The sequence below is a fragment of the Dama dama genome, chromosome 8 (assembly GCF_033118175.1).
Source record: "Dama dama isolate Ldn47 chromosome 8, ASM3311817v1, whole genome shotgun sequence".
In the NCBI taxonomy this organism is placed as follows: Eukaryota; Metazoa; Chordata; class Mammalia; order Artiodactyla; family Cervidae; genus Dama; species Dama dama.
In genome coordinates, this window is record NC_083688.1 from 7,252,796 (window position 1) to 7,261,384 (window position 8,589).

Sequence of the window (8,589 nt, forward strand, 5' to 3'; positions counted from 1 at the left end):
GTTTTTGGATGTAGTAGGTTGTGACAGCCAGGGATCTGTATTTAAGTTTTTCTTTGCTGTGTTGTCCTTGTTTTCTGTCAGTTCCGAGTCCTTGGCAAAGTTTGTTTGACTAAACAGCCGCAGTTGAGCTGTGCTTTGGGGGAATGGTTTGTGCCAGTCCTGTCCTGTTCATTGCAGGAAACTGCATTTCCCAGAATCCTTTGCCAACGGCTTCCTGCTCGGTTCCGCCGATGGGAGGCACGGGAGGCAGACAGGTGAGCTGGAGGAGAGAAGTCAGGGGACTTCTCCCCCTCTTCCTCCACTTTGAGTGGCCTCCCCCAAAGGCAGTGTCTCCTCTGGAGCTCCCGCTGCCTCCAGCCAGGCAGCCGCCATCTTTCCGTCAGGTGGCCTGGGCTCTGATAACATCTCCTTCCATTTTCCCCTTTAGTTCAAAGGATGGAGCAACTTCCTGCTGTGGTGACTCTCTGGGCTGACTCTCTGGGCTGCTTCTCAGTTCCTGAGTGAATTCTCAGCTCTTTCGTCACCTGGGCAACCAACTCCCTTACGTGAAAGTCTCTTGGTTTGAAAGACTTAAGAGGTTTCTGTGCTCCTGAGTGGACTATGATGGCTGTAGGGCTTGTGATGACTTTAGGGACAAGGCGGTGTGGGGAGATCACGGTCAGAGAAACAGGTTACAAAGATGCCAAGAAGGGCTCGTCAGGAGAGGAGCAGTCGCTGGAGCAATCTGGGCTGGTTGGATGAGAGGACAGGCTTCAAGCCTGTAGGTCTGTGGAAAGTGAAGTCTTCTTTGGAGACTCTCAGAAACTCCTGGAAGAAGGAATCTGTGAGAGAACTAGGCCCCCCATACTTAGGAGGGACTATGATTAAGAGACTATTAATGACAAGGAAGACACCTGGATTGTTAAAGAGCTTGAGAAACATCCAGACATCATTTCTAATAGTAAAAAATAAAAATAAAATAGAACAACATTCATATCTGACTCTAGGGGTTTGGTTAAATGTATAACTGTTAAGTCCATCCAATGCAGGATGAATGCGGCCTTCAAAACAACGCTGGAGAAAACTGTTTTGTGACCCAGGTAAAGGGTCACCATATTTTACTAGATGAAAAGAAGCCTGGGGAATTCCTTGGTGGTCCAGTGGTTAGGACTCAGCGCTTTCACTGCTGACGGTGCTGGTTCAATTCCTGGTTGGGGAACTAACATCCCATAAACTGGCCAAAAAAAGAAAAAAGAAGCATGGTACAAACTATGCACAGTACAAGGCATGCTAAAACACATGCACGCATAAAGAAAAAAGTCTGAAAGATATATATGAAAACATTCATGGAATTATCTCTGGGTGGTAGTAGAATTAAAGGTATTTTTATTTCCCTGTCTTTGCTCATTTGCATTTTTAAAGCTCTTATAGGAAATATATTATTTTATGACTGCAGCCATAAAATTAAAAGACACTTGCTCCTTGGAAGAAAACCTATGACCAACCTAGACGCATATTAAAAAGCAGAGACATCACTTTGCCAACCAAGGTCCATCTAGTCAAAGCTAAGGTTTTCCAGTAGTCATGTACGGATGTGAGAGTTGAACCATAAAGAAGGCTGAGCACTGAAGAATTGATGCTTTTGAACTGTGGTGTTGGAGAAGACTCTTGAGAGTCCCTTGGACAGCAAGGAGATCAAACCAGTCCATCCTAAAGGAAATAAGTCCTGACTATTCATTGGAAGGACTGGTGCTGGTGCTGAAGCTCTGATATTTTGGCCTCCTGACGTGAAGATTTGACTCTTTGGAAAAGATCCTGATGTTGGGAAAGGTTGAGGCCCGGAGGAGAAGGGGATGACAGAGGATGAGATGGTTGGATGGCATCACCGACTCAATGGACATGAGTTTGAACAAACTCTGGGAGATAGTGAAAGACAGGGAAGCCTGGCATGCTGTAGTTCATGGGGTCACAAAGAGTTGGACACGACTTAATGACTGAACAACAAAATATTAAGGAAAAGTAAGGTGACAGTACAACGCAAGTGGACATTGAAGAAATGCCTTTGTCTGGGCTGGACCTGTCTCTTTGGGTTTCTTTTCCCTCAACCAGAGACCCACTTCTTCAAAGCCAGCTGGGATGGTTTCTCCTCTGCTCACGACAGCTCCAGACTGTCACAGATTCACTCTGAAAAATCCTTCCAGAAGATGTGGTATATACATGAATATATATAATGAAATATTTCTCAGCCTTAAAGAAGAATGAAATAATTCCACTTGCATATTCATTGCAAATGGATAATTCATAGATGGACCCAGAGATTACATACCAAGTGAAATCAGACAGAGAAAGACAAATATCATATGCTACCACTTACATGTGAAATCTAAAAGAATGATACAAATAAACTTTTTTTACAAAACAGAAACAGACTCACAGATTTAGAAAACAAATTTATGGTTACCAAAGGGGAAAAGAGGAGAGGGATAAATTACGAGATTGGGCTTGGCATATATACACTATTAAACATAAAATAGATGACCAACAGGGACCTACTGCAAAGCACGAGGAACCCTATTCAGGACTCTGTAGTGACTTATACAAGAGGGGGATCTGGAAAAGAATAGATTTGTGTATATGTATGGCTGTATCACTGTGGTGCACCTGGAATGAAAGCAACATTATAAATAAATCCTACTCCAATACAAAATTAAAAATTAAAAAAATCCTTCTTGAACTCTGGTATGCTATGTACTTGGCATTGTCCAATATTATTCTTGAGTTGTGCTCATGCCTACGACTGGAAAAAAGAGACTCTGGTGGGGTCAAAGTGGGGTGCCAGCATCGTCTTCAAATACCAGACAGGCTACTGCATGGAGAAGAGTTGAGCCCCTTTTTGGTAACTACCTCCAAACAGGAAAACCAGAGTACAGAGTAAGGGGACATATTAAAGAGGCAAATTCCTTTTGGTTTAAGGAAGCAGCTCTCCCCACAAAGGTGTGGCCGACTTTGTGATGGGCTGCACTTGGTTGCTGGGCGTATTCAGTGAGAAGGTAGGACCACTGGGAGGTGCTCCCTGGATGACCTCCTTCTCTGGCCTGTCAAGTTCAAGGTGTTTGTCTCCCCAGTGAGGAAGAAAATGTTCCAAGTACAATAAATAAGTAAGTGAAGTCGCTCAGTCATGTCAGACTCTTTGTGACCCCATGGACTGTAGCCTACTAGTCTCCTCTGTCCATGGGATTTTCCAGGCAAGAGTACTGGAGTGGGTTGCCATTTCCTTCTCCAGGAGATCATCCTGACCCAGGAATTGAACCTGCGTCTCCCACATAGGCAGATGCTTTAACGTCTGAGACACCAGGGAAGTAAAGAGCACCCCTTGTATTTCTTTGTTCCCTCCTCTGTACTCTCTCTGTATCCTTCAGAGAGCAGCTCTCCAGCACTGGCTTACAGAACTGACCTTTATCTCAGCAGATTGCCCTTGCTAGCTCTTTTACACAGAAAGCCAGAAAATGCACTTGTTTTCCCTCTGATGACATTTTCCAATTACACCTTGCATTGTCCAGCCTCTGAGCCTTTGCACAGGCTGTACCCACTGCCCAGAACACCTCGTCCATCCCACTTTAATTCCTCTTCATTCTTGACCACTTCTCAAGCTTACTTCCTTCAGGAAGCCTTCCCCATGTGATCAGTTCATCTGGGTAGATTAGGAGCTGCAGCTCCCATGGCCCCCTGTCTCTCCTCCAACCTGGTATGTATCTCACCACATTATTTGTTTCCCCATTTCAGGGACAAAGCATGTAACTTGCGTCCTGCATGAGCTGACACCAAGTGGGTACCCAGGAATATTTGCCGGATGAATGAATGTGCTGAGGGAGCTGGCCAGGGCTTCCCTGGAATACCCCTAAGGTGTGGAAAAAGCATTTCCTAAAATGCCAGATACTCAGGGATGTGACCTGCTCCGGTCCTGTCTCTGAACACCCAGGGATGCCAGAACTTGTTCTGTAGAAGCAAGAACATTAGCAGGGAGTGGGGTGGCTTTAGGGGAGGGGAGTGCTGTTTCCATGGTGATTCAGTGGTGAGACACTTGAAAGGGGTCCCTGACCACTTGTGGGAGGGAGGAACAAGGGATGAAGCTTTGACAACTCACCCCATGGCCTTTTCTTAAAGAAAAGGAGCATCAGATTCGCATTGGAGTCATCTGCCTCCAAGCTTGGTTGTGTTAATTAGGGACAATGACTTAGATGTTCCAAGTTGGGAGCCTGGGTCTGCTCCCACCCCTGCACCTGACTCTAGGTAACCCAGAGTAGATTTTGGTCCCTCTCTGGGCCTCTGTCTATAAAGGAGGCTGGGGTTTAGGAGTCTCTAAGGGCCCCTGGAGCTCGAATGGCCTCTGCTTCTATGTCACTTTGAGGTTGGAATCCTCTCCTGACATCCTGGAATTCCCTACCTGGTTGCTGTCAGTGACCACAAACACAAATTCAGCTCATCAGTCACTGACTCTGCTCAGAATTTTAGCTGTCTCTCTCAGGGTAAGGAGTTCCAGTAGCTTATTACATGCTAACAAGATCATGCTGCCTCATAAAACATTAAGAATACCCTGCATCTCATGCCAGGATTGGGGCAACAGGTTTATATGTACCCTGGGAGTCAGGAAGTGAACAGAATATGGGCCTTGGGCAGACAGACCTAGGTTCAAATCCTAGCTCTGCCAATTGCTTGCAGTGTGCAGATGGCTTAAGCTCTCACCCTGAACTTTCTTATTTACAAAAGATCAAAAGAGCCTCTACTCTCAGTGATGCTGGGAGGATTAAACAAGCTGATGTCTCTGGGCAGTTTCAAAGGACACTTCCTGCAGTGAGTCTTCTCTGTTACAAAATGAGGAACCAAGGATCAAGAGAGGGCCCTTAAAAACCTTCATAAAAAAACAGCCTCCTGGGTATGTAGGCATGGAGATGGCAGGAGGTGGCAATGAGGACAGTCATAAATATCCACTTAGAAGTTTCAGTTGGCAGTAGTTTGTGAGGCCAAATTCCAGCGATGGGGGAGGTAAAGGACTGCATCCTGCGGTTTAGGCTTTGAGGCTGGATTAGAGCTATTTAGAGGAGGCTCGACTGAAGCGTCTGAGCGCGCATGCCGCACGCATCCCAGGAAAGGGCTTCCCAGGTGGCGCTAGTGGTAAAGAACCCCCCTGCCAATGCAAGAGACGTAAGAAATGCAGGTTTGATCCCTGGGTCAGGAAGATCTCCTGGAGGAGGGCATGGCAACCCACTCCAGTATTCTTGCCTGGAGAATCCCATGGACAGAGGAGCCTGGCGGGCTATGGTCCATGGGGTCACTAAGAGTTGGACATGGCTGAAGCAACTTAGCATGCATCCCATGAAAGGGCCTGGAACTCCGAGATGGGAGTTGGAGTCGGGGAGTCTGAGCCCCTGTTGGAATCTGGCTTCCAAGACATCCATTGAGCGCCCAGAAAAGCCAAGGCTCAGAGTGGGATGGGATGTGCTGAGCCACCTGAAAGAATGGATGGGACTCACCTTGGAGGCACTGGCTCCTGGAGAGCAGCCTCGAATTCCCTGCTGATGGTTTGTCTCACCAGGACCGTGTACTCTGAGGCATTCTTTTGGGATCGCCACCTTCTGCTCCTAAGCCCACTTAAAGAGACAGTAAGGGAAAAAACAGACTGCTGATAATTGATAAAATGTAGTCACACCTCTGCATCCTATATTATCCCATCACTTGCCAAGGGGTGTGGAAACCCTGGCACCAACCAGTATCTCTTGAGTAACTGATTCATGGAACTGACTGACTCATTTAGACTGAGGTATAACTTCTCGAAAAAGCAAGAGAATTCCAGGAAAACATCTACTTCTACTTTACTGACTATGCCAAAGCCTTTGACTGTGTGGATCACAACAAACTGTGGAAAATTCTGAAAGAGATGGGAATACCAGACCACCTGACCTGCCTATTGAGAAGCCTGTATGCAGGTCAAGAAGCAACAGTAGAACTAGACATGGAACAACAGACTGGTTCCAAATAGGGAAAGAAGTACGTCAAGGCTGTATATTGTCACCCTGCTTATTTAACTTATATGCAGAGTACATCATGAGAAACGCTGGGCTGGAAGAAGCACAAGCTGGAATCAAGATTACTGGGAGAAATATCAATAACCTCAGATATGCAGATGACACCACCCTTATGGCAGAAAGTGAAGAAGAACTAAAGAGCCTCTTGATGAAAGTGAAAGAAGAGAGTGAAAAAGTTGGCTTAAAAATCAACATTCAGAAAACTAACATCATGGCATCTGGTCCCATCACTTCATGGCAAATAGATGGGGAAACAATGGAAATCAGTTCAGTTTAGTTCAGTCGTTCAGTTGTGTCTGACTCTCTACGACCCCATGAATCGCAGCACTCCAGGCCTCCCTATCTATCACCAACTCCCAGAGTTTACCCAAACTCATGTTCATTGAGTCGGTGATTCCATCCAACCATCTCATCCTCAGTCGCCCCCTTCTCCTCCTGCCCCCAATCCCTCCCAGCATCAGGGTCTTTTCCAATGAGTCAACTCTTCACATGAGGTGGCCAAAGTATTGGAGTTTCAGCTTCAGCGTCAGTCCTTCCAATGAACACCCAGGACTAATCTCCTTTAGGATGGACTGGTTGGATCTCCTTGCAATCCAAAGGACTCTCAAGAGTCTTCTCTAACACCACAGTTCAAAAGCATCAACTTTTCGGCGCTCAGCTTCCTTCACAGTCCAACTGTCACATCCATACATGACCACTGGAAAAACCAGAGCCTTGACTAGACGAACTTTTGTTGGCAAAATAATGCCTCTGCTTTTTAATATGCTATCTAGGTTGGTCATAACTTTCCTTCCAAGGAGTAAGCATCTTTTAAGTTCATGGCTGCAATCACCATCAGCAGTGATTTTGGAACCCCCAAAAATAAAGTCTGCCACTGTTTCCACTGTTTCCCCATCTATTTGCCATGAAATGATGGTACCAGATGCCATGATCTTAGTTTTCTGAATGTTGAGCTTTAAGTCAACTTTTTCACTCTCATCAAGAGGCTTTTTAGTTCCTCTTCACTTTCTGCCATAAGGGTGGTGTCATGTGCATATCTGAGGTTATTGATATTTCTCCTGGCAATCTTGATTCCAGCTTGTGCTTCTTCCAGCTCAGCATTTCTCATGATGTACTCTGCATGTAAGTTAAATAAGCCAGGTGACAATATACAGCCCTGAAGTACTCCTTTTCCTATTTGGAACCAGTCTGTTGTTCCATGTCCAGTTCTAACTGTTGCTTCCTGACCTGCATATAGGTTTCTCAAGAGGCAGGACAGGTGGTCTGGTATTCCCATCTCTTGAAGAATTTTCCACAGTTTGTTGTGATCCACACAGTCAAAGGCTTTGGCATAGTCAATAAAGCAGAAATAGATGTTTTTCTGGAACTCTCTTGCTTTTTTGATGATCCAGCAGATGTTGACAATTTGATCTCTGGTTCCTCTTCCTTTTCTAAAACCAGCTTGAACATCTGGAAGTTCACGGTTCATGTATTGCTGAAGCCTGGCTTGGAGAATTTTAAGCATTACTTTATTAGCGTGTGAGATGAGTGCAATTATGCGGTAGTTTGAGAATTCTTTGACGTTGCCTTTCTTTGGGATTGGAATGAAAACTGACTGTTTCCATAGTGACAAACTTCACTTTTTTGGGCTCCAAAATCACTGCAGATGGTGACTGCAGCCATGAAATAAAAAGATGCTTGCTTCTTGGAAGAAAAGCTATGACCAACCTAGACAGCATATTAAAAAGCAGAGACATTACTTTGCCAACAAAGGTCCGTCTAGTCAAAGCTTTGGTTTTTCCAGTAGTCATGTATTATGGATGTGAAAGTTGGACTATAAAGAAAGCTGAGCGCTGAAGAATTGATGCTTTTGTACTGTGGTGTTGGAGAAGACTCTTGAGAGTTCTTTGGACTGCAAAGAGATCCAACCACTCCATCCTAAAGGAAATTTGTTGTGAATATTTATTGGAAGGAGTGATGCTGAAGCTGAAGCTTCAATCCTTTGGCCACCTGATGCGAAGAACTGACTCATTGGAAAAGACCCTGATGCTGGGAAAGATTGAAGGCAGGAGAAGGAGATGACAGAGGATGAGATGGTTGGATGGCATCACCAACTCAATGGACATGAGTTTGAGTAAGTTCCAGGAGTTGGTGACGGACAGGGAATCTGGTGTACTGCAGTCCATGGGGTCACAAAGAGTCGGACATGACTGAGCAACTGAACTGAACTGATAACTTCTCATCTGTCTTTTTTTAAAAATATTTATTTATTTGGCTGCACTGCATTTGGGTTGCTGCATGTGTGATATTCTATCTTCATTGTGGCATGTGGGATATTTTATTTTAGTTGTGGCATGTGGGATCTAGTTCCCTGACCAGGGATTGAACCCCTGTATTGGGGGTATGGTGTCCTAGCTAATGGACCACCAGGGAAGTTGCTGGTTTTTTTTAAACCCCCAAACTCCCATCACTTTAGCTTGATTTTGTGCACACAGGCATGAACTCCAGGAAGCTGTAAGCAAGCAGTCATAGATGCTAAGTTTACAGA